A 27,930-nucleotide genomic window follows, 5' to 3' on the forward strand; every position below is an offset into this window, starting at 1 on the left:
TTACGCGGTTTGCGTGCGCAAGAAGTTTCGCGTTTGGCAGAAAGTCAAAAGTATCGCGAGCAACGTTCTCTCGTTCGATGGTTTATTCGGATAAACTCGCGTAAGTACAATGCGTCGCGAATCAAATGGAATGGCCCTGGGCCAATAATTAATTCAGGCTCGTGCAACGATCGTTTAATCTGTAACGCAATCTCGCGTCGTGTCGTCTCGCCAATTTTCCAAAGCAATCTCTCCGTTCAAACAAAGGCCTGTAAGTGGATCGAAATCATTCTCTATCCTCGATTCATTTCGTTCGTTTTATATTTTATTTTTATTTCTCCTTCGTAACAAATCGAACGTACGTGTTCGACAAACTTTGAAAAATATTCTTCTTCGTTGCGTATAAATCATAAAGAGATATTCGAAGTATAAAAGGCAGAGAATAAACGAGAATTCGTCAGCTGACTATACTATAATCCATATATTATGGAAAGCAGCGGTACGTACAATGGCAGCGACGTTAATCCGACTGGAAGGGAGAAACGACGGTAATTAAGGCGTATCACCGGGCTGCATGGGTAGTGCAATCAAATGGCGCAGCCAAATCCCTCGGAAAATTGATAATAAATGGAGAACCGAGATCATTGTGAAGCATGGATCCGCGTGAAATTGTACAGCTTCGCCAATGTAAACGTCGAACACGATGCTAGCCTTCTATACTAGTAGTTTGCACTGATTAACTTCGTCAAGTTGTTCTCCCGGAGGGTCTTCAACTTGCAACAGCGGTTTAGCTCCGCTACTAATACACTTGCTAATCTTTAAACGATACTACGAGCGTAATTGGATAAATTTATACAGAAAACATTCAAGAAAGGGATACATTGTCTCCAATCGAAAATATTTTATTAAGAATGAAAGATCCTGTTTCTTTTGAAATCACGCGCGAACTTCTTTTTCTACCAACAATGTAAGTAACGAAATAATTGTTTCCACAAACAGTAAAATAATTCTCCAAGCGTAAGATATTAACAACTAATTCTCCGTTGATGAGTAAAACGAACCTATGCAAAATATCCTGTTTAAGGAGTCCAGCGTTTCCAATCGAGAATATTTTATTAAGAATGAAAGATCATGTTTCTTTTGAAATCACGCGCGAACTTTTTTCTACCAAGAACGTAAGTAACGAAATAATTGTTTCCACAAACAGTAAAATAATTCTCCAAGCGTAAGATATTAAAAACCAATTCTCCGTCGATGAGTCAAACGAACCTATGCAAAATATCCTGCTTAAGGAGTCCAGCGTTTCCAATCGAGAATATTTTATTAAGAATGAAAGATTCTGTTTCTTTTGAAATCACGCGCGAACTTTTTTTCTACCAAGAATGTAAGTAACGAAATAATTGTTTCCACAAACAGTAAAATAATTCTCCAAGCGTAAGATATTAAAAGCTAATTCTCCGTTGATGAGAACTTATGCAAAATATCCTGTTTAAGGAGTCCAGCGTTTCGACTTAAAAGCGTAGCCAACGACAAAATCGTCCTAGGAAATTACATAAATTTCCTTCTCATCCCCGAGCCGTACAATTTTTTCCAAAAGCTAGGAAACAACAGAGAATGGCGGAGTAACCGGTTCGCGATTCGGTTAATTGCGTTCAGGCTGTTTCGTCGGAGGTTAATAGCAAAACGGCGAACGTACAAAGGAACGGCACGATCAGGTAGCCAGTTGCGCTCGCCTCTTTCGTGGAGCAATTAGATTCAATTACAGGATCGCTCGACCATAATTAGAACGACCCCGTGCTTTTCTGCTCGCCGCCGTTGCGTTTATCTCCGCAAGTTCCGCGAATCGACGCCGCGTCGGGACGCTCGGCGCCTCGCCAAACAAATTGCGATGGGAGCTTCGACGAACCCTGTCGTGCAAACTTGCTTTTTCAATTTTCTTCGTTTTTTCTTCCCTCTTCCTTCCTTTCTTTTTAACGTCCGCCCTCCTTTTCTAACAAAATACAAACGTAGGCGTTGGAACAGAAGAGAAAACGAATTCGAAAAGGTCAAACGTGCAACAGTGTCGGATAGCAATAAATCGGTGTATCGCTGAACCTTCGCTCGCTTTCTCGGCGAATCATTTTAATTCTAATTGCACGGACACTCGTCACGCTGGCTTTTTCGTTGCGCGATCGCCTTTGACGAAGCTTAGCCTTGTCCCCTTTATGCTCCGTGTTGAATTCGCTCCGGGGTATACCCGCCAACAGGGTTTTAAATATCTTGAAGTAATTTCGCTAGACTAAGTACCTCTTTACAGCTTCGATAATTATAATCAACCTCCTTTCGTTGCGTATGCAGCGTAGATGGTCTACTCAAACGTCTGTCCATCTGGAAACACGTTTAAGCGCGTCTGTTCATCGTCAATTCTTAACGTACTACCATTAACCACTTCCAACAATCGGTTACTTGTTTGCGTCGAATATTTTTATGTCACGTACGTCTTCGTGGTAATTGAAAATCATCGCGACAGAATACGAACCTCTCGTCACTCCGTTGGCGCGAGAAGAAATAATTTTCGACTTTCCGCATCGTCAAGATTCTTCCAAATGCCCTGAAAAATCTGCTTCGTAATTAATGCCCTGCTTCGTAATTAATCAGCCCTTCAACTACGTTCCGAAAAAGACATCGATCCCTCTGGAAACGCGAAACCTGGCAACGACATCCCTCGATTCTGCGTTCGGTCGCACCTTCCTCCCTGAGGAAACTTCGTTCCTTCGTTGACGGAAAGTCGATGTGACAGAATGCAGAAGCTGGACGCTTTTAAATTCGATTAGAAAACAAGCCAACAAGCTTTGACTCGGCCGAGCCTACGGATTGACGCAACTTACTCCTCGGGAGAGGCAGGAAAAAAATACCCGGCGCGGCGAGGGTGTGCCGCGAGGTAGGAGAGGGCTGAAAGTAGGCCAGTGGGTGATCGGTCCACCCTGAGTCTCTCCACGCTTGCGTAACGTAACGTTTCCCGGCTTTTACGTCATCGTACAGTCCAATGACGTCACTGCCGACCACCACGCACCACCTCACCAACCCTGGTCCGCCGGAAACACGGGGTTGGAGCATGGCGCCACGAGTCGAGCGATGCCTGCTTTTGCTCCCGGAGGAGCCAACCTACCGTCCAACGGTTCCCCACAGAATTCTTATGCGAGAAATTGAAAAATGAGCGCGACGGGAGTGGCAGGTTTTTTCGCACGAGGAACGCCGACACGACAACAGGATGACGAAAATGAATCGTCGTTCGCTCTTACGGTTCTTCGGGTGCACTTTACATCCTGGATTCTTCGATCGATAGTTTTTGATTGGGACAGGTCGTGGTTTTAATTCGCGAATAGATCCTTCCGTCGTTCGTACAAAATTTCTACAAAATATTTTGATACTTGGGGAAGCTCGTCGATGTTTTCCGGGCTTCCGGTTATGTTTGGTTAAAATTCGTAATGTAAAATACCTAGGTACGTACGTAATTACAAGCAGAAGGTTGACACGATCTTTAAGAATCTTCCTCTTTAAAATTCTCGCATTTTGTTCGGATTTTTCTTAGTACTTATGCAAAGAGTGAAAAGAGGAGAGGTTGGTGTTAAAACGCGAGGGTCCGCCGTGCGAAAGGAATTCGCGAGAGCCATTAGCCGGAACATGGAATCGTGGACGTGGTATTACGGAGAGAAAATACAGCGATACGTATACGTTCGATGTCCGCTTGCAAATAACGTGGACGCAGCTCGTACAGCGTCCCTTTGTTCGGTGCTTCCGCGCGCCTGTTCATCGAGGTCGGAAAGTTTATTTTACTTCTGCAGAGATCTTCGTTTTTCACTGCTATTCACTTTGCTCTTACGTATTATTATTACAAAATCTTCAATGTAGTTGAAAGATCTCCCATCTCTAAACGTAATTTAGCCTATTAAACGCGGGTAATTCATCGTCCCTTCGATTTTACGCTAAACTTTTTCCCAAGACGGTGAAACGGTCTTTCTGTTCGATGAAACCAGACCAAAATCGCGAAGACGTAAAAATTTGAAAACCAGGATAGCAAGATTAACGACGATAACTATCACACAATTCCTAGACGCGATACACCTGCTATATATATATATATAGTCCCTACGGCGTATTAATACTACGGCGCAAATTACTACAACTGGCGTTTCATTAAAAATCTGGCTGAACGATATAATCTGTCGTACAATTTCCAGCCTATAATTTGCCATTCAGAACGCGACCTTGCACTCGAAATGACGTTCTACGTGTAGCTTAGTCATCGTAATCATCCTTCGTGCGAGCAAGACATTTAAAGTACGGAACGTTATGGTTTTAGGGAATATGTGTGACGCGATAAATCCAATCCTAGGGGTTCCGAGATTTCTCGAGATTTCAAGATACGCGAAGGGGAAGATGTAAGTCCGTAGGCATTTGAAAAATTCTCTAAAACTCAGGAGCAACGCCCGAAGGTGGCGGTTAGCAAGCAACCCTCATCTTCGCGTATTCAAGCTCCATTAAGCCTGACACCAGAAGCTCCGTTGCCCCGGGCTATGGACCCGGGATAAGAACCCCCTCGAATTCCTCTTATCTGGGTCAAAGATATGTGCTCTATCGCCTGTATATATGTATATCTATATACACGTACGGTGTGCATCCTGCACGATAAACATCGTTGACACGGATCATCCGTGCAGACTTTTCATGCCGGTCCATTCGTTTCCGATAATGCGCTGACCGAGCCACTTGCACAAGCGTCAACCGATTCGCGAGAGACGATATACGTCAACGATTAACCGTTTGCTTTTTTCACTTGTCGCTTTGCTGCATTTTAGTCATTTACCATCGTACTTTAAGTTCGTTGAAGGTAAACTTGCGAGGTACGATGATTTCTTGATGTAAGCTTGCGGATTCTCAATTGTTTCTAGTTCAATGGATTTTCTAGTTGAATTGCGCGTAGGATAGAACCTGGATTCTCGAGTTTCAGTGACTCGTCGGTCTCACCTCGCAGGTTTCCAATTTCTTTTTATCCCGACGTAGTCTCGTTTTATCCTCACGTAGTCTCTGATCCGAGCGTTTCGAATTTTCGTTTCGTTTGATCGTAACGCTCGTACAGTTGAGTCCTTTAAAATCTGAACTTGCAACGTTTACGTTTATTTTATTTCGACCACTTTCTGCCTACAGCTCACGGATTGTTTAATTTCCCTCTGATTATTTGCACATTCAGATCCTAACATCTCTAGTATCCCAGCTTGCGCCATCTTATCATCTTACAGACCTCTCGAAATTTGCCGTTTATTTTGCCTGCAAAGTCCAGAAATTTCTTGGCTCGAGTTTCAGATTCCTTTTCGCTACGACGTGAAACAAGCTCCTAGCTCGCCTATCCAAATTCTTTTTCAGGATATTAAGTACGAAAGAAGGAACGGTTCTCGAATAAATAGTCGCGACTCGATGAGTCCAACCTGCTTCTGGGAAATTTCCGGTCTGTCAGTACGGAAATTCAGTGTGGTGCACTCGCTCATCGATGTTTTCCGCTCGAGCAAATAAACTCGGCCGATTTTCGCGTTTCCTCTCGTTCGCCGACGCCGCTACACCCACAATTTCAAGCGCAAAGTTTAATTCCGTAAACAGTTTCGTCTCGCGATCCATTAACCCGAAGCGTGCTAATGTATGGTAAATATTTAATAGCAGCTGAAACCGGTAAATAATTTCACGAGAACCAGGTTCGATAGTTGTTGCTTGGCCGCAGTCACCGACGGGGCGGACATCGTTTTCCTCTTTCCACTCTGTTTGTCTCTGGCATTTCTGTTATTTGCACGTTACTCCAAGATATCGTTAATCGATCTGTATTTTTCGATCGCGCGCCACGATGCAAAGACGAGAAAATAGACTGCAGGCTGTTAGGACGGATGTGTATACTATCTTGATATAATTTAATTATATAATTGAATTAATAACCTTTGCTGTTAGAATTCGTTCTCGTCCTGTAATTTTATTGAAACAATGCAGAACTTTGGTAATTCTAATTCGATTTTAATTCTACAGGGACCGTAGACCAATAGCAAGACGAAACTGGAGCAAATTGAAAAGCTATGGAATCGAGTTTGCGATATTCTTCTGCAATTTCCAACAGCCGAAGGTAGCTTCGAAATTAGAATAAGAATTTATCCTTACGGAGCTAATTTAATCGACCGAGTTGTCGCGAGCTGGCCTGTCTTCCAACAAAGTTTCTTCCAGAGATCGTCCCTTAAAGCAGTCGCCGGACTCGCGAGAGTTTCAAACTGACCTTTCGCCACGACGTAATTATAACGTTGGTTCGGTCTTTAGAATGCGATTACACGACGATCGAAGGGAATTTCGTCGGTTGAAAGCCAGTTATAATCGTGCTTTCGGAAAATGTGAGTCCATTGTGATGCAACGTTCAACCGTCGAATCGAATTTGCATAAAGTTTTCAAAGCTACGCTAGCTGAAATGCAATTCGTATTCCTCGGTTCGGTGGACGAGGAATTAATTCAACGCGGCAGATGCTTCAAGAATAGATCCGACATAGCGATTCTTCCAAGTTAAACGTCGTTCGAGTTGCGGCTTGCGTTGCAAATACAAAGAGGATGGAGGCAACTTAAATCGCTTCGGATTGAAATCGCGAGTCTTCGAGTTACCAACAGTTCGAATAATCTTGATGTTTATGTTCTGAAAATTCGGTTTACTTCTATAGAAAAGTCATATTCTCGTCTTGGAAGATGCTGTACTTTCGAAGCGTGTCTGACAGGAACTGCAAGTGTATTTCGAACAACTCGGGTAGAAGAACAAATTTGAACGAATAAATCCATCAGAACGTCGACTAGATTTAGCGCTGTGACATCTGTGATCATTACTAACGAGGAAATGGAGTTAACTGGATATACACATTTCTATTAAAACGCACCAATTTACTCTAAGCTTTGCAAGACTTCGATCTTTATGCAACGAAGGAATTAAGAGTTTACGTAAAGCGACAAAGTTTTACAGGAAGCTTTGCGTAACTAATTGCGACACTTAAGATCGTACATACACAAACGGACCAAGGTTTACAGAATTAAAACAAATCTTTACATAGAACGACGAAACCTTCTCACAATTCCGGTCATTTCCGTCTAATTTCGTCTCAACGTGGAAAATGTTGAACAAATTAGCGAAAAGGAAATCGCGTCGATTCGAAGGTGTTCAAAGTTAATCGATGATCATCTGGCGGTATACGTGCGCGCCGGAAATCCACGTCCCGGCAGTTCTCTTCCTGAAATAACCGTCGATCCGTGACCTTAACCCTATCCACTTCATCGCGCGCGTGAAATGTCGCCGAACCGTCACGTCGCTTTGATATAGCGCGCAGCCGAGTCTCGGATGTCTGTGAGTCTGCCAAAAGCCGTGGCTTCTATCTATCATCGCGCTTTACGCGACGACAATGCCAATAAACGCCACTCGACGCAAGAGTAGGTCAGGATTTCGCAGCGAGATACGTCGATCGAGAGTTCGTCGACGCGATCGCGGCTCGGTTTCGACGCCTGTTGTCTCGTTAGCCGCGTATCCGCTTCTGGTTTCCCGCTGCCGGTCTTACTGCGTTCGATTCCCAGGCTTCCCCTACCCAACGTTTCCGGTTTTAACGTCGACCGTGGATTTTCAGGTTTACTGCGTGTTCTTACGACGGAGCATCGTAGGATTTGGATCATTCGGAGTTTGATGACGAAGGATATTGGGCTTAGGAGGGCTTAGCTGGAAAATGCAACGAAGAACGAGGATCGCGGACTAGGAGAAGAAATAGGGATCGAACGAATGAAAATAAAAACCATGGAATATGACGTGATTTGCGGAGACTTAGTTTCGATGATTTAGCGAGTCTTTTAGAGCTCGATGGATAAGAATATGTTAAGTCCGTGAATAAAATATATTATTTGTTAAATTAGACTCTCGATTTTATCCTTCCGAGATTCAATAAACACAGAGATAAAACGCTATCCTAGGATCACCATCTTTTACACGCGAGCTTAAGGCTCCGATCTTGAAACCCTCGTCCCTATGTTCTACTCTATTATTACGCTTCTATCGCTCCTCCAAGGCGTCCGTAAATAAAGTAGCCACTAGCATAAAAGCAACCGTAAAAAATTTCACAACTCACGGTGAGATCTCAAAGAGAGACATTAACACGATCGTTCGAGAGAGACGTAAAGATCGCGAGCAAGAACGATCCATTGGGCTGACGAATTTTTTCGACAATTCGCCGTTGCATCGGAGGAGAAATATCTTTTTCCTCGAAATAACATTACCTTCCAATTCACGTACGCGTTGTTCGAGTAGGCCGGCATAAAGGTAGAGTTTCACGGGTCACGACAATGAAATACGAATGATCCAGCGTAACGAGATACGGGGGCAGATAGTCGTTTCCGTCCACCTTCCATTAGCGGGCCGCCTCTCGATGAATAAACCCGCGTTTAATCCAATTCTTTCAGAAGCGTGCGCGCTTTTGTTTGCCAACCCACTTTCGTGGTTTAGCGTGGAATTTAGCGACACAGTTGTGTATCGTAACATATTGAACGATGAAAGATGCATGTCCGGTTAGGGGGTGTGACGAACGAGGAAATCGAAGTCTCAAGGTTAATTTTCCAGCTTGGAAAGGAGAGTGTGCTGCGAGATAGAACAAGCATTCGTGGATCAGACGGTGGTCTATGCGGAGTCTAATCCTTGACGTGCTAAGAAAGAACGACCGACGTCTTTTCCTTTGGAAGATCTTTTTTAAGAATTCTTCTAATTGTTTTATCGTTGCGTTAATATTGTCGTATTTTTTTCTTAAAGACGACTCTCTCGAATTTAGTGGTAGCCACGTTTATCGTCGTGGCTTAACTTACAGATACTGAGAGTCTTTTCTCTTCTCTATTAACATCTTTTCAACAGGATTAACAGGATTAAGGGGTACGATGAAAGAAAATATCTTGTAGATTCGTCCTCTTCCTTGTCGCAGCATGCGTCGCCGCGGCGCCATCGAATGGGAGATACTTAACGAGATTAGAGTGTAATAAAACGCTCTCAATTAGAGATGATCCTATTTGATGCATCAGAACCGCGTTGGCGCGGTCGCGGGTGCGGTTATGAGAAACTTCCCCGGAAGATTATTCGATAGACACACATTCTCCCCCTCCCCTTTTTCTCTCTGTCTTTCGTATTTCGCGTGTTTCAACCCCTTGTCTTTCCATTATTTTTCTCTAACGTCCGCCTTCGCTTTAAAACTACTACTTCAACTAGCTGTTTTTCTTCCGTTTCCTTTCTACTTTCATATTTCATCCCATTCATCTTCCCCCTTCTTCCGTTTCTTTCTTCTCTAATTCTACCCGTTCCACCGAGCTTCTTTCGCAAATTTGTCATCCTCCTGATCGTGGTCCAGCTCGGGACGTTTCTACCCTCGATCCGACCTCCAATTTTTCACTCTATCGCCTCTTTCTCCATCTTCCTCCAACCTTTCCCTTATCTTCGGCCAACGTACGGCCGACGCGATCCTTTTATCCTCGTCCACAGGCTGTCCCTTTCTCGTCCCTATCAGTCAGAGCCTCCCTTTCTCTGCTTCCCTTCTCTGTCCCTGTTTCTCGTCTCTGTCGATTCATCGCGATTTCGTCCGGCGTTCTCGTCTCGTTCCAGGCCGGATCGATAGAGCGGAGTCTGCGTCTCCAATCCGCGCGTATATACCCGTGTACTTTATTATCATGCGGTGCACCCGGTATATTCCCCGGATACACGGTACCCCGATGCGAACCGCGCCCGTTTTTCAGCCGGGAACGACAACCCCTCTGACAGAACATGTCGGCCAACCTGCCGGAAACCACCGCGTCACCGGAAGGATACCACCGCGCACTGGGGTAACCTGCCTGTCTCGCCATTCCACTCGTTGGATTATAATTAATTATGTTCCATTCGTTGATAATTGGGCCAAGGGAGATTGATTATGAATTTTCCACTCGTGCTTTAGCGATCTTGATATTTTGATAATTGAGGAAATTCTGATCATTAACGTTCGTTTTGTATCCTGGAATGTTTAGAATTATTTTTGGAAAATTCTTTTTATACGGATCGACAGAAGGTACTAAAAATTTTATTGCTATTGATTGTAAAATTGTATTGTAATTGTCGACGGTTTCAACGTTCCGTTATTGCTATTGTATTACCATGCTCGGTTCAACTAGGTTATTTGCCTGCAACGAAAATCGAGGAAGGGGACAATCTCCGCTAGAAGATGCAACAACAGTTAAATAGCACAGTGAATACCGGTATTAAGTGTACAAAACACTAGATAAATACAGGTATTTCCTTTGCTAATTCCGGCCAAAGTGGCCTGAGTTTGTTCTACTTTAATTACCAGTGCGATTGTACCTCTAATTAACAAATGTGCTATCAACATCTCCATTTGCCATTCCGTCTTTTTCCTAGCAACGTTACGCTACTATGTAACTTTTTATAGAAAAGCCCTTGAAATTCTTCCGATACTTGAAGAATTTCACGCGAGACTGAGAAATCGATTTTGCGTGGAGGGGATCGAGGCAATTCAACATTCCAATTACACGGACTCGGACTTGTCGGCTGACGAAAACTTAATTGCGATCGCGTACCACTGAAACAGGGCCAAAGAGCTGCGTGAAATCGTCTGATAGGGGCCACAGGCTCTGCAGATGTAATTCCGCCTCCATTTTCGATTCTCTCGCACGGAAGTAATAACCTCGTCCCACGGGGGCATAGCGAACGCGTGATTCCGTGTAAGAAAGTTTCCCTCGGTTCACCTACATAATTTTCTCGTATCCAATTTGATGGATCGGCTCGGCAACTACGATCGGACGAGGACCGAAGTTGCGAATCTTTTGAATTCAAAGTTTCTCGACTTCTGAACTTTCCTTCTCGTTGGTGTTTATTTTTTTATTTTTGATGTCCGCGATCAAACGCAGTGTTTCGTAAAAATTCCCGATCTAATCACAACATCTCGTGGATTGTAATCTCCGTTTCCTTTAACACTGGAACTACCATACCACTCAAATTGACTGGGTTTTACAATTTTATTTTAAAGTTCCTACTTCACGTTATATTTTTTTCCGCAATGATGTAATGACTTTCGCAACGGTAACTGAAAGAATAATATAATGAATTTTATTTTGTTTTTTATGTATTAAAGCTCAAAATAACTTTGTATCAAGGCTACTTATACCAATACCAGTCAAAATGTAAAAAGGTCTTGCAATCTATTTATCGAATCCCAATTAACCAGTTTCGTCGTTTTGTGCAATTTCCCACGCGTTTTTTAAATTTTTACTGCGTATCATTCAGGAAAATTCCGGATCGATCGCTAGATCGCTAGATGTTAACACTAAAAAATCCACACCACTCAAAATGACTGGTTTTACAATTTTATAAACGTGTCAACCCTCGTTTAGGGATGATGGTCCCAGATGGATTAATAATACCAGAAATGTATTATTCCTTCTGTAAGAAAGTAATAAATCGATAAATATAAAAATATTCTATTATTACGTATTTTTTAAAGACTGATTTTGATAAAAATAGCTTCGTGTTAACTATCGCTAGTTCCAGTGTTAAAATAAAAAGTTGGACAGAAAGATGTTATCCAATATTCCTCTACTGCTATCTCATACGTGTACAACTATCTCCCTAGCTTTCGTATTTTCAATTACGTCACGCTCTATATTATGTTGACCAAACTATAACATTCGTCCTACATTCCGTAGCTTCCTTGATTTCCTCAAGATCTCGTCCGATCAATCAACGGATACTAGGAGCAATCAGAGAAACTGTATGGGCATTCGTGCGCGAATAGATTCCTAGTGAGGCACAATATGCGCACACAGGCCATCGTGCACGCTGACCCAACACGTTTTAACGACGATCGATCCTGTGTATAGATCGCGGGCTGCAGTCGAATATTCGCTTCACCAGCGACACGCTGTGAGATCAATGCTGCTTGTGATTCAGGGACACAATTATTCGAATTAGAGATTGGCCGTGCTGTTTGCGTCAAACATGCTATTAAATATCCTCGAATGGCGACTCGACACGGCAATCGAGTGATCCATTCGATCAGCATTGTATGTAGTCAAAGGACTCTGCTAAAGCGTCCGATACTTTAGAAAATATCTTGTTTCAAGCGTTCTAACCGATGAAATAAAATCGACCGATGAAATAAATGTTATATATTCCTTAATTGCAATGAAATACAGGTACGTAACTAGAACCACTTCTGTAGCATCACGGGCAATAACTGTGTCGAGAAATTGGTTCGGATGAATGCCATGTGATCCGAAAAGGGCCATGTAACGCGCCAATTCTCTCCAAAGTTATTACTTGTAAAGTTATCGAAGTAGTTCTAGCTACGCGTCACTCTGTATCGAGAGTATAGCGATTAGATTTGTACAATCGTATGTAGAGAGCACTGTTTTTGTATCGGAATTTCGCTTTGATCTCGAAGACTTTCTTCGTTCCACAAAAAGGTCTCGATCGGGTCGATAAACGTAGTATCGACTCTTACTAATCGTCGCCAAATTTCCTCGTGATTCGTATTTCTCCTCAGCAACGCTTCTCGCTCGTCGTTATTCTTCTACTGCTTTTTCCATACATGGCTCGTCACAACTGCGAAACGTCTTCGCAGTTGCACTCATCGTCGATATTGTCAAAACGATCGAACGAGAAAGCGGTTCGTTAAAGAGGGAAAACGACGGATAGAGAGGAAGAAGTTGACAGAGAAGGAATTAAGGTTCGAACGATCGAGCGAGACAAAGTCGATAGTATTAGAAGGATTAATCGATAGAGGACTGTGGGTAGGGGCAAGGGGGCATAGTAATTTATATCGGGCTTGCACCTTAATAATGGCGTCTCCTCGATTTTGCACGACCAATCGATCATCGATAATTGGTTGCCGCTCGATCGACACCGCTCGTCTACCGACGATTAACTTTTTTATTTCTTCCGCGACCGCGTTTCTATTCGAGTTAAACGCTCGAACGGCTTCGCCTGCCGGCCTATTAACGAGAATCGAACTCAAGGCGCGCTTCCATTGTCCTCCCGTTGACGTTAAGACCGGGGAGGATCGCTGGAAAGGTCGAGGGCCTCGTAGTTCGTCGACGTCGCAGCTGTTCCAACAGTTGCACGGAAACTTGTCAGAAATTTTCAGAGAAAAATGTTCTTCCTCTTTCTCTTTCCTTTCTAAAAAGTAATTTATAAAAGAAAAAAAGTGATACCTATATCATAAGCTGGACAGATAAGGAGATTGTTCAGTGGTTGATACACGTTCGTATTACGCACGGTGACATTCGTTTGAGAACCACCGGAACGTTCGACCAATTTTTATAATTCTTGATTAGATTGACACGCGGTATCACGTATTTATCGTGTGTCAACATTTGATGGATACGGATCTATTTTTAATACGAAACGTATCTATGCAGGACGAAAACGAATATAGAGCGGATAGTTCACCTGGCCAGACGTACAGCTTTCTCACGATTCGGATATGCATATCTATATACAGGGTCATTCACAAGTAAGGCAAACTCGACTCCAGGCGAACCATCAAATTCTTGCCACGTTAAAGTACAATTTATATTATCGTGGCAGCGAGTTTCACGCGTGATAAAAATTCGAAGGTCGGTCAAAATTTTTGACGATCCTAACAAAATATTTTCTACAAATATCCGAATGGTCTGTCTAAAACAAACAACGGTTACGAAAGTAAAATGTCATTAAAGTCAGAAGAAATATCGTTGAACGTTGATTTCTTAGAAACGTTTGACCTAGTTTTTTTAATCGTCCAGTAGCCACGTGTATCGAGAGAACGACGCGCGGCGAGCTTACTTTTCGTTAAAGTTGTCTCGTAGGAAGGCGAATTGATTATCGATTTTCGTTTATCGAGCCTGGTCATGCGCGAATCTTCATTCGTCTTCCGTCAACGGACTTCCGGTCGAAACGCGCGTCACGTGGGCCCGATTGCTAGCTACGTTTGATTCGACGAAGCTCACTCGCACCGTGGGATGTTCGCAAATACTCGACACATTCCAACGAGGACGCCGATTTCTATTGAATCGGAGACAATGAACCGGCGCTTGATTTACCCTTCGATCTTCGAATTGAACGTCGCGTTGAGAAATTACGATCGCGAACGAAGATTGCAGGAGCGTTTATCACTGGGACAATTTTAACCGTTTTAAACGCGGAAACAAATATCCAATCCTGAAATTTCGGTATAATTGAAATTTCACTTAAGGTTATCGATAAAATAGTAAAAGCAAATATACCATCGTCGATTACGAAAGTACTATAAGCACTTTAAAAACCTCCGAATCCATGATGCGACTCAAACTTTTCCAATCGACTAAAAACAATAGTTGGAAACTTGGAAGAAAATACGTGTCCCAAGCACGTCGATCGGTGGTTTGAAGAAGCGCGAATCCTCATCAAGGGCCCCCTGCGACAGACAATGCTCGTTTCGACTTTGGCAGTAAATCCTACATTGCTTTTCTTAACCTTCCTCGTTCCTGATGGCGTTGAAACTCGGTCGACGCTGGAAAGGGGTCGCCAATGGCCCTCAATTCCCCGCGAAAACGTCCTAACTCGCGACATCGACGCTCCTCGCCCTTCGAGAAATTTCCACCCTATCTGTGCCACGTCGATCGGAATAAATCCACCGATGATTTCATTATTGCCGCAATTCACGCTAGCTCTGCTTCGACTTGGAAGCTTGGCGATGATCGTCGAATCGACAGGAACTCTTCCCAGAGGATTTACGACTGTTTGTTTCTAGAATTGTTTGCATAGATGATAGTGAGTGTTACCGAATCGTAGCTATCGAAAGTGTTGGAATATCGAAATGTCATGTTCCTTCTTGGAACGGAAAGAGCGCTTCTTTTCGTTGTGGAAAGTGCGCGTTTGGTGATGATAGAAAACGAATCGGAGATCCATGAAAAGGGAAACTCGGCAGGCTGTGTACTTAATGCATAATTCATTGGCTGCTGCTTCAACTTCCATTGATTTGCCGAGGTGGCAGGGTCGCGACCGAATGAAACTGGGTTGCAAAGTCGCAGAATCGCCGAGAGCAACCGCGGCGATGATTCTCCTGTACCCGCCTCCCCGGAAACAAAAACGACCGACCGCGATATATCGTGGCACTCTGAGAAGTGGCAGTCGCGAAACATCTGCCTTCGCTACGAATTTAATCTTCTCTGGCTGGGAAACGTAAACGAGGAACGCTCGGGACAGCTTAAGCCCCTGCATTACGTCTGTCTATTAACTTGCTCCACCGATGTTCCCCTTTATTCTTCCAGTGCCGCAGCGAAACTTTCGAAGCTAAAGTTCTCGGTCGAACCTTTCAACGGAATTTCTTTTGTATCGAGAATTTACGTTTACGGCATATTCTGCGATGACACGGTTCGCGTATCCCGCGTCACATTTTTACATCGGAGACTTTGTACTTCCGCTCCATCTCACCTAAAGCTTGCGTATCTGGCATACGCCCTTTGAAATCGTTCGATATTCCAGATATTTGAAGATCGCTTTCGTTCCACAACATCTACAAAATACATATTATATTTCGTTGTATCCTCGGTCGTGATTTTCTTTCTACGCTTGCAACACTTTTCTTGCTTTGCTATAACGTCATTTGTCGTTCGTTTTATTGGTGGAATATTTCCCAAGGTCCTTGCGTTGTTATTTTCACAATTGAAATCCCTTGTGAATGTCCCAAAGTTGTGTGCTTTCATCGCTGAAATTTCTTTCTGTCGTTCTAGTGCCATTTTCTCTTTTGCCGTTGGAATTTTTCCACGCCCTTGCATCTCTTTCTTTCTTTCCTTATTACTGGAATTTCATTTCTAATGCTCTTGCCCTGCTTTGCTTTTTATCGCCGGAATTCCTCTATTTTCTTGGAGGATTGGCGTCCCTCGTTACTACAAAGTATCTGGCTATGACCGCTTCTCCAAATTGCGGAACACCCAGCTTCGTCGATTACAGTGTACCACGGAAAAGTATCTTCGAAGGGAAGTATCGTGTGTCGAGTGATAAATTACTTCGCAGCACTGGGATCCACGGTGGACACGAAAGTAGCTAGAACTATCAGGAGCACGCCACACACGTCCTCGGCAATCAGTCAGTCGACAGAAATGATTTTCGAGGAAGTGACCATTAGTAGCGACCGCTGGTTGACCACAAAATGGACCCATACATGGCAGGTACTTAACTAAATAATAGCTAGAAGCGTATAGAATAGGTTTGGACACCTCGATACTTGTTGCAATCGAAGACAACCGAGTCGATTAGAATTCTAACGAAAAGTGCCGTTTCTAGCCGAGCTTTCACAGAGCTCGAACGTCGTCAGAATCGACGCGAATCGCAGAAAAAAAGAGATTTACTGTCGAAGGAGATTTCGTATAATCTGTCGTACGATAGATTATCTCACATCGTTCGAGTAGATTAAGATGGCAGAGGATTAGGATGCTACCTGCAAAGGTGATCAAAAAATTTAGAAAGAATCCACAAGTTCAGCTGTGGCTACTCGTTTGCACATGGAATTATCGCGAGCGAACGGATTTAAATCGTAACTCGTCGAATCGCAGGGTTCGTTGTTAGATGCCCGTGGAGATCGGTAAACCTGCGTTCATTCAGGAACATATTAATGTCTGAAGTTATTAGATAGGGTCTGCTGGTCTGAAATACCTGTTACACACTGTCGCTTGATCACAGCATGGTCCGCTTTGTGAGCCAAACAATGCAGATGAAAATTGGTATTGAAATGAAATGGAAAAATTCTTCTACGAGTTACAAGAAGCGATATTATCATTTAAATTTATATTTCAAATTGCCATCAGATTTGAACGAACGAAGATTAGAAGAATGTAACTTTCTCTGTACTCTTCGTTTCCTATATTCTGCCAATTCCATTTCATCGACTTTCCATCTCATTTTCCCGCCGAGTATTCGCTCATTTTCCACCTATGTTCCAACCGCGGTTAAAGTATTCCCCAAGGTCGTTTCGTTCAGCTAATCAGAGCATTCTTCCGAGGCACGAGAGCGTAGAGTACAGAGACAATCGCGAAACGCGGCGTCTTTAAGAGCGCGTCGTGCACCACCCTTGTTCTCCGCACCCTTTTGATTCCTGCGAGAACAGTAAGGCTAACGAGTAGCGCTCTTGAGGCCGAGCTAACTCGTTATCCCTTCAACGTGACAACTTTCGGTGACAGACGCGACACGATATGAATGAGAATAAAAAGATCTCGGCGAAGAGGATTCTTTTTGAGCAACGAGGCGTGAAACGAGAACGTTGCGTTTTCTTTCAGACCGACTTTTAATTTACGATTATCGAGGATCGAGGAAAGGAAAATTTTGCAAATTTTTCCAACAAAACGATCAAGCCTCGGGAACTTCGGTATTTTTTTCCATTTACAAGCATGCTTCGAATTCAAATTTCAGCTTGAAAATTATACTTATGTGGCTGCACTCGGCAACGATGTATATCGCCGAAGCGAAGTGCCTAATGAGCTATCAATATCCCAACGGTTCTTTATCATTTAAATTTAAATGAATGTTCGAGAAAAAGGTGTGAGGCAACGGTCGCGGACGCCTAACAAACGCGTGGATAGTGAGGATATTGAGGGGAGACAAAAAGAAAAGATTTATTCCGTTTCGAACAACGAAGTGCGAAGGCTCTAGCGTAACAGCGAAGCAAACATATTGGAGAAGCGTGATTGTTAATTCTTAATCGTTAATCGTTGATTGTTGATTGTTAATTGTTAAATAAACCTTTTTGTTGAACATCAAGAGTATTTCTTGGGCACTTATATCTAACACCACCTCACTTATGAAGCTCCGGCTGATCGAAGATCACTGAAATATCTATTGGGTTGGCAACTAAGTGACTACGGATTTTGTCAATACCACGTAATGACAAGATCCGCAATCACTTAGTTGCCAGCCCAATAGTATCACGCGATACGTGAAAATGAAATTATAGCGACGCTTATAATATCTGAGGATCCAATAGATCAAGGTATAAATTACTAAACGCGCACCAATCGCGAAAACACAGTTTAAGAGTAGAGATTTAGAGGTAACGAGCAAAGTATTTTCCAAATTTTTCTAAGACGAACCACGGTTTACCACAGACAAAATTACGCGCACAAAGCGAACTCGAGGAGAAAGAAGAATGGAAATAAAAAAAAAAGAGCAGATGCGACCGACAAAGATCTGTACGTAGCTCTATCGATCGACGGTCGTCAATTAGACGCGCAACGGAAAATTGGTTAAGAATAGCCCGACAATGGAGGAGAATAGCGCGAGGACGCGGGAAATGTGGAAACGGGAAAGCAAATGCGCGGAGAAAGATGGAGGAAAAAGGAGGTGAACAAAGAGAAAGTCGACGCTCGAAGAGCTCGTCCGCGTGAAGAAAAGCTGCACGCTTATAAATAGCTCATTAACAGAAAAGCGAGCTATTACCGCACCGAGCCGGTATCACGATTACGCACACGCCGTTGTAAAAACGGTTCGTCGTGCTTTGAAGGATAGATGATTCACCGGAAGAGTACAATGGAGAAGAGCAACAATGGAAATTTTTAGAGAGCAATTTAAAAAATTCACCGCGTTCTTTTCCCGAGATCGACCGGATAAATCGGATACGCGAGGAGAAATTGAAGCAACAATTATCGGAAAATGTATTTCGATGGAAAGGACCGTATCTAGCTTCGACGAAAGCGAAATCCCACGTGAATCTTTTATCGTTCTTTTTAATAAACTTCTTTCTAAGTATTCTGTTGTTTGCTATTTTCGTGCTCCTTACTTTATCATCTTTTTATTAACCTCTTTCCTTTAACTTTTATCTTAATCTGTTTAACCTCATTTTGCGTATTTATATAAACGTGACAGATCTATAGGTGGAATAAATAAAAATCCTCCAATTTATCTTCATAACCAGCGTTTCTCCTCGTTAGAAATTCTTGTCACCGTTAGCATCTTCGATAGCCACTTCGCACGATATGCCCTTCGATCGAAGGCTTTTTACGACACTCTTGAAAATTCGCTCTCGATCGAGAGAAGGTTCTGCCAGTGTCGTCGATCGAGAGAAAATATTCCGAAGCGTTGAACGAACTTCCGGTTCGACGATCCCCGTTAATCGGTTATTATTGACAAAAAAATCCGGCTGACCCCGGGAAATTCTGCCCATGAATCTGTTTGGCGGAAAGCTGGAGAGACAAGGGGTAGAAAACGTCGCTAAAGTGCACTCCAGCCAAGACTCGCGACTATAACGTAGCAAAACGAGGAAGAAATTGGATTCGAAAGGAGATGGTGGAGATTGCCTTCTAGATTTCTTTGCCTGCTCTCTTTTTTTACTCCTCTTCTCACCCTCTTCTCGTATTTTCCCTTATTCGCCTCGCGGTTGATCGAAATTTCCGCTTGATTCGCAAGCATTTTCCTCGTACGCGCCATCCTTCACCGAAATTACTCTGATCTCGAGACCGAATTTTTGACGAACAAGCGTACATTCTACGAGATCACCTGAAATTTCGCTTAGCGGCAGATATTTTCCGAGTACCATTACACGTAGGTTATTACAGATTCTACCAAGTTGCAGAGATTCGGTTATATCTTCTATAGTTTCGTATTGGACACTGGCTTTTAGAAAGAAGCGTTGTAATGGCGTGACATCGGGTTTCAAGTGGAAATAATTCGTCGTTACTTGGAACCACGAGATCGAGCAAACCAGTGGCGGACAACTTGCGTTCGGGGGAAATTAATTAGCCCGAGAATTAGTTCTAGAGCCATTGGATACAATGAGCCAAGCGCAACGAGGCCGCCATAAATTACTCGAGCACGTGCTAAAGAGAAGCAACTTCGGCTCCTATAAACTATGCAACGTCATCAAACGCGTGTAAACAAGATTTGCTAAAATTCCAACACGAATCTATGCTCTACAATTAACTATACAATTCAATGAACCACGTTATCTCGCGTAACGTCGCCATTCTACAGAGACATTACGCTATCGTTGGAATATACCTGCAGAATACAAGGAGAATCGAGGTATCTGGAAAATATCCGACGAGCGAAAAATACTGGAATATTTCACGATTGCCGTATATTGGAACCTGATTGGTTCAATTTGTCAATTTGTTGGCCCGACGAGACCGAAATAACCAATCCCTTGCAACCTGGTGAATGCTGTCCCGGATATTGCCGTGATAATGGAACAGATCTTCGCCGAATTCTCGTGGAAAACTTAGAACCTTGAACTACTTTTACCTCGAAGCAACTTACACGCGGTGAAACGTCTGCGAACTGTTCTCCAATCGTACGGCCCTGAATCGATTTCTAGTCAACTATTCGTTAATATAATTATTACGATAACGTTTCATTGTGACGCTATTAATCACTGAAGCGATATTACTAAGGTGACGAAGCGTTTACCGTTTATACTTTTTCATCGAATACGAATGATTTATCGAGAAAGTTTCCCAAGGGAAGAACGCGACGTGGGAATACCATTTACGGCAGGGAAAAATTGTTTTTCATGTTCGGAGAGTCGATTCATAAATTCGTACGAATGGTACACGGTTTATTGCGTATAGTTCTTGAAACTAAATGATAAATGAACAACGCTATCGCGATAGTTTCCATACTTCCACGACCAATTTCCACGGGTCTCAGGGTAAAAGTAAAAAACGGTACAACTATCGAAAAGGAATGATTACATTGCCATAGAAGGGCCAGATAAATCGATAGATTGCAAAGAAGGAAACACAAAGTACGAGATGATAAAATCGTACAGTCTATTTACGAATCGTCGATATCCTGCAAGGATGTTCGTTCGCAACCGTTTCCGGACAGATCGAGAGATCGAAGAGGCCGTTTTAAAGGGTATATCGAGCTAATTCGTGGCCTCGTGCTGGCACAAGGTCAGGAAAATCAATAGAACACAAACAACGGTGTAACGATGCCGCGGTCTGATAGCGGCCGTGGCATGGCGGCACGACATTCCATTTTGCGGCTTATCGCGTGCGTTCCGTAAGGTCAGTGACAAAACGAGCCGCGTACCTGTTACCACGATGCAAAGCTTTTTCCTTGAGATCCGCATAAATCGTCCACTCCCATCCCGTCAGTCGTCCACCTTTACGAGACATACTTTGGAATAATAACACGTCGTTGCAAGAAAACGAATATCAAGTAGAGAATACCAGGATGTCAAGGGGAACGAAAGCTTCTCGTACAAGTAGAAGACGAGATGTCACGCGAACCGATTTTCATGGACCCAATTAATTTGCGCATCCTTTCGTTGCATCGCTTCGCGTTACACGTAAGATATTTCGTGACTATTTGTTATTTCTTCTTTCTTCGTGTTCTTTGTTTTCTCTACGGTAAATAGTCGTTGTTCTGTCTCATTTATTTCATCGCGGAAGGAAGAGCGGCGCGATAGAGCCTGTTTTACGAGACTCGTTCTTCTCTCGATCCGAACAATATTTTTCTCTTCGTGAAAGCAATCTCGATGCGACGATTCGTAAAAGAAATAGATACTTTAATGTCGATGAATCGTACGAGATATTCTTTACATCGTTTCATACCGTTTCACGTATGAACCACGTACACACTGATATTCGAGTAAAATTTGATCGATACAACCTACGTCATCCACGTATCTGTCATAATCTGAACAGTATTAAACCTCTGCGTGTATCGTCCCGTAATGTGGCCAATTTCAGTGCATAGGTATTATCGGATAGAGAGTAAGCGTATCAGAGTCAAATACAGTGGGAGCCAAGGCGTCGAATAAATAAATTCGGGTCGCGATATATTGGATTGGCAACTAAGTGATTGCGGATTTTGTCATTAGGTGGTATTGACAAAATCCGCAATCACTTAGTTGCCAACCTAATATTACGTTCATAGATGCGAAAGGGTGGAAGTGATAACGTAGCAATTTCGACAGACTACGTAGAAATTTGTTTCCGTGGGACGAGTGGCAAATTAATAGCGAGATAACCGTGGTATTCTGCGAGTCTCTATCTTATTTCGTTAACTAATTTCTCCGGAAATATTCGTCGATGCGTCGAACACCTCGATGAAGTATCAAGCGAGTAATACAAAGCGAACGTTAATTGTTACTTGAGAAACTGCTTCGATTTGAAAGATCACTAAAACCTCTAGATCTTCTTAGTTTACTTACAAGTCACTGTATGAAGTTCTTCGTGCGACTGTCGGAGATTAATTAGCTTCTCTCTGCCTTTGTATATTTACTTAATGCAGAAACGCGATAACCACGAACTTGTAAACGAGCGAAAAATGCAACGAGACGATTCCACGAACGAGCGAATGAATAATTCCTCGAGACAGTTTAATAAATTTTAGATCAGCTAAAGACCGACAGACGAGTCTGTTAGAGCAATGACAGCGCAACTTGATCGATGACGTTTCTTATCGTTGGCTGTTTAAAGGTTAATGCGAGAGAAGTAATAGATCGGTCACGCGACGATTAGCTCGTGAAACAAACAGTACGAGAAACTGTCTCTTATGATTAATATACCTCTATATCTTAAGCTCAACTTTCCCAGTACTTGTTTGAAAAGTTGAATATTTCAGTCGCTCGAAGATAATCCAATTCCATTTGCAAATGTCTCCCAACCAATTGTCCACGAACGGTCACGGTCATCTCGTTATATGCGACGATAGAAAGTTTCGTCGACGAACCGCTTCCTCGGGACGAGATCGTCCCCGCTCACTTTCACGAAATTTAATTTCGTCGTTTTATCCCGATGACAACAGACCGTTTCGATGACAGCGTAAAACGGCTGCGAAAGTGTTCTCGCTCGGTGGAATCGCGACGACTCTGCCGTGAAATTCCGACCATTTGCCAAATACTTGCAGCATTCCTGATCTCCTCGACAGACTGCTGCCAACGGATGTCAAGGAGTTCGTTTAAAGACGGATCGCCATAGAAATCGCTAGTTCCTTTGAAACTTTCAAAGCTGCTAGGTAATTCTTCCTTTTCCCTTCTCACGGAGAGAGTCTTTGCGGAACAATTTAGTACCATCGTCCTCCTTTGGCGCGACGTCCCAAGGAATTATTGGAAAAGAAGAATTTCTTCAGTCAGATCGCCATTTCAGTGTCAATAACTATTCCTTCGCATTCTAGCTCGAACGAATCTCCAAGAAATCTCTAGTTTCGTTCATCATCCAACGAAACTCGATTCGTTTTCATTGCCTCGTAATAGTCTAATACATCATAGTGGCCGTTTATTGGATCGCAAATGTCCACGCGCACGGCGTTAGGTTTCGACTGCTCCACGTTATATAATTGGTAGGATCGCATTCGCGGTTCACCGTCGATCGCAGCTGGCCACCGTAACTGTGATTAATTAATTCGAGCCTCGCTCGTCAATGTTTATTACCTCGTTTCCTGCCATACTCTCTCGTGCTGGATTTCTACGAGACCGGTATCAAAGCGACCGCCGATCAAATTGAATTCTCTGTTTGATCTTTCTGGGCTACCTGTGCCACGTTTCCGTGAACGCGTCTCGCAGGTAATTACAGGTCACAAGCTGAATCTAATCAAATTTGCCAACTGTTCAGGTTGTTATTTAAAATGGCACACGGGGTTTCAAGGGGACATTAACGCGCACGACAAAGGATCTTTGCCCGATTAAATATGGAAAATACAAGCGACGAGTTGTATGGCTTGTAATAATTGCTCGGAATGAGAAATTCAATTAAAATTGACTCTTTGTTGAGATTATTAATGTTTCCAGCGTTTTCATAGCGATTTAACCCGCGTGACGTTCTGTGGTTTTAGCGAATGGAACGCCAGAACGTTGAAAATGGACTAATTGATTTAAAAGGCCGATTGGTTTACTCGCTCGCGTTACAGTGAAAATCGAATTAGGATATTACGGAAATTTCTTTGGAAAAATGTTACCAACTGAAACGGAGACAATTTCAATAGAAAGTGTTTGTAACGTCCGTTAGTGGCGTTGTATAATGCTTCCTTCGATTGCAATTAAGCTATTAATAAACTACGAGCTATATAAATCGCGTTATATATTGTAATAGAATTTGACAAACGTGCAGAACGTAAATATTCTGACGGGCCGAATCGAATATCGATGCGTTTCAAGCTGTTTCGAGAGCCGATATAATCGCGACACAGGAATCATTCGCTCGCTACGTCAGCTGCAACTATCGATTGCAGTCGAATTTAATTAATTTGCCAGCCACTTATCGCGACATCGGCGAAATACACGCGCGATGTCGATCGTTTATGACTGTTCATTAATCTAGCTCGCCACGTTGATCGCCGTGGAACACGTTTTATCCCTAAAAACTTTTTAAAAACGACGTCCATATTGAGATTTAAATTTCAAAATTTTGCCTCCGTTATTACCTCAAATCGTAATCGCGATCGTAAGCGATTCCTGTGCTCCTTAAAATCTAAATCTGACGAATTACTTTCCAACCTTTCACCCTTTTCAACCTTTTTATCAGAATTTTTCATATTGTTGAGGTTGACCGATGAAAGAACGAGTGGATAAATTTGTAATAGAAAAATATATTTAAATAAATAAAGGTATAAAGTATAAGTTTATGCTGATCCAGATCCTTACTCTCTTAATGTTACAATACAATAGAATCGATAGGGAGCACGTTCATATATTTATAGCAAAAGGACATTACCAAAAAAGTTAACCTTATAGCTGTAGCTAAAGCTACAAGGAACATAAATAGAAATCTATTTATTAGTTCCTTTGTTCCTAGACCTTGTAACCCAAAATATAATTTATATTCTAGGGCACAATAATATGGACCTCTCCTTATTTAGAATATTTTTCTTTCACTAAATTCTATTTTCTGCGTAATAGCAGTCTTCAGGTCACGGATGACATAAATAAAGATGTAGAGTTTTTCTTGAAGTAATTACTTCAACACAAATAAAGTCTAATATAATATAAAACAACGAATTAATTAATTAATAAAGAATCACATTACGAAGAAACGAAGAAAATTTACATCTTCCTATTTTAATCATTCCCATTCGCGAATCCCCGTGTAAACAACTTTCCATGCAATTGCCAGTCGTCGACGTTTACGTTTGGCGAAATGCAACCAACGATCCAACGGGATGTAGATTCGTGTTTGCACGTCGTGAAGCTGCATCGACGACGCAGCGGAATGCGCAACGTCTCGTGGACTTGTTAGGCTAATAGAGGACTGAAAATTCAAAGGCAAATACCTGCGCGGGAATTTACGTCCAGCAAAGGCGATTAGGTAAATCGAGTTTCGAATTGAATCGTCGCGATGAATCGATTCTACCAAATTATTCCCGATTGTTCATGCATGCTCGATATCATATTCCATGTAAATTGATTTTAGTAGATGATATTATCCTTCGTTTTCATAATTAGGCAATTAAAATATATTATCGTACTGCTTTGTTTAAAATGGAATATCGACGACCAATGAATTCAAATTTGAAAGCACTTCCTTAACAGAATCTTGAGATTCTTGCGAGTGAAATAAGGAAAAATGAGAATAAGAGGAAGAGAGGGAGAGAGAGAGATAGGAAGAAAAGGCAAACAGAATGAAGGGAGAAATGAAGGCGGGGAAAGAGGAAAGTTTCAGTCGTTAACGAACGACCCACTCAGAATCGGGTATATTTCAGCGAACCGCTTCGAAAAGGCTGCCGGTGACACTTGAAATCTCGGCCTCATTATATCGCGGTTTCACAAACGTCACTTCACCAACGTGCCTCGTTGGCTCAGTCTAAAAACTAGGTTGTCGTAAGCTACAGACCAGTCACGGGGGTGCAAAACAGCGAAATGACGAATATCCGCGCGAGCAAGAGCTTACGTATTTTTATTTGTTCGCGAATGATATTCTATTCGTACATTTAAGCTATTAAAATCAATTTTACATACTGGAAAAAATAAGGCTGTATCGCTAACTGTATCGATAATATATTTTTATAGATACAGCGTAGAGCAAACGTCGAATTTAATATCGGATCAGAGTGTTTCAATTTTTAAATCTTCTAAACAATTTAATAATATTTAAGAATAGTACCAGCCGAAGTATTCGACACAACAAGCTACAAAGTCGGAGCTTGCGTTTGATATTAAAAGCTTCCCTTGGCATACACCATCGACGTCACTTTACGCGTGGCTTTGTTCCGGTTGCGGAAAAAGTGGGTTACGAACATAACAGAAAAATTGTCCGCAGGGATACAGGCAGGGGTTGAAAATATGAGAAACACGGAACGAAAGAGGGACAACGGATCGTAGCTCCCTTGTGTCGTATTACGTATCTCGCTGTTCCCTCGTCGGTCGTTTGCAGGACATTCCTACATTTTGCCGTTTAAACGAGTCGAATTAAGAGTCGAGTGACCAGAAATCCTGCAGCGTCAATCTTCACGGTCTCTGTCTTTACAGAGGTTTAACGTTCCAGCGTGGAATTCGATGTTTACATCTCGCGAATCTCCACTCGATCTACTGCATAGTCATTGGGCCAAAGGAGGGCGCAAACGAATCGAGGACCGAAGACTGTGGAGTGCCAGACTCGAATATTTTCGCCATCGAGTGATATATATTTCGTATTTTTGCTTTCACAGACAGAATACTTTTATTGTATTAGAATTATCTTCAAAACCTGTATACTCTCATTGTCCTTGATTTTAACATATTCTCTATTGTACCAAAAACTTTCGAAGTAAAAGTAAAGGGAACGAATGGAAGGTGGAATCGAGACAGGAATAGAAGGAAATCGTTGTGCGGGAAATCAGGAACTGACGGGTGTATTGCCAGCTGCGGCACGTTACGCGGCGAGTGTCAGAGATTAACTGTCCCGCAACTGTAACATCTATTGTTCCGGCGTGCATTCGAAACGAGAAGTCGAACAACACGGAACAGCGGCGCATACGACATCGGGGAATGAGGAGATTCGGGATTACCAATAAGGTACGACCGGTTTCGTTCGAGAAACGCGCAACACGTGGCACCAAGCATCGTCGAAACGAAATCCGACGACAATCGCGGCTCGTTTAAGCATTAATGCCACCCTCGACATCCGCGGCTCAAAGAAATCACGATGTCTTTGTCCCTGATCATCGTTTAAACTGAAACGGTGAAATAAAGTGGTGTTTTGGCGAGCAATTCGCTCTTCGACTATCGGCTGTTTGACGAAGATGTTCCAATATTGGAATATTTCGAGACAGGGAAATGGGATCGGAGAGCGTCGACGTTAAGGAAGTTTCAGATTTAAGAGACAGTTGCGCGGTCGAACGTGAAATGAAATTTTTAATGAGGATAATTTCCTCGAGAGAAGAGGGGAATTAATAAGAAGTTCGTGTCGATGGAAGGACTACGATAAAGGAATTAACACTGTAGCAAATAAGCTATCGACTTTACTGCTAGTTCATGTACACCAGCAGTAATTTAGAAGGATCTTCTCTATTTTCTTCTCTCAAGTTTCCTTTTTTATTTTCACGTTACTTCCTAGATAACTTTAGTTTCCTGTTTCTACTTTTATCTGCTATTGTCCTTGCCTCGAACACCCTACCGAAGAATGGCGATTTTGCAAGAGCTCATGGGCGCGTAATTCAAATTTTCCTGGCCATTTCCTCCGTCGTGACGAAAAGCAGCACGATCACTCCATTACTTCCGCCAAGTTCCGTATCTCATCGATTCGTCCTTCGAATGAAAGTTCGCTATAGCTCGTAAAAGGTGTTCGTCTATCGGTCATTAATGTGGTTGGCGAAGCTTTAAAGATTAACGATCGACCGATTTAACTTAGCTCGGGTTACTTACGGCCGGGAAAACGTATCTCTCTTCTACTAGATGGTTTAAAATACGCCGTTTTCTACGCTCTCTAGATATCAGTTGGCGTGTAAATCACCAGGACACTCGAGAAACC

At 42.6% G+C, this 27,930-nt stretch overlaps 1 protein-coding gene and 1 long non-coding RNA gene across 2 annotated transcripts in view; one reads left to right on the forward strand and one right to left on the reverse strand.

The window, feature by feature from the left end:
- Nucleotides 1-27,930, reverse strand: part of LOC132913073 (solute carrier family 12 member 4) — a 100,248-nt gene that overhangs the window by 35,906 nt on the left and 36,412 nt on the right. The gene's annotated exons all lie outside the window — the stretch shown is intronic.
- LOC132912397 (uncharacterized) lies at nucleotides 9,166-10,334 on the forward strand. Its single transcript, XR_009659203.1, has 2 exons — nucleotides 9,166-9,864; nucleotides 10,189-10,334. It is a non-coding gene; the product is annotated as an uncharacterized LOC132912397 (long non-coding RNA).

This window comes from Bombus pascuorum, chromosome 12 (genome assembly GCF_905332965.1).
Source record: "Bombus pascuorum chromosome 12, iyBomPasc1.1, whole genome shotgun sequence".
In the NCBI taxonomy this organism is placed as follows: Eukaryota; Metazoa; Arthropoda; class Insecta; order Hymenoptera; family Apidae; genus Bombus; species Bombus pascuorum.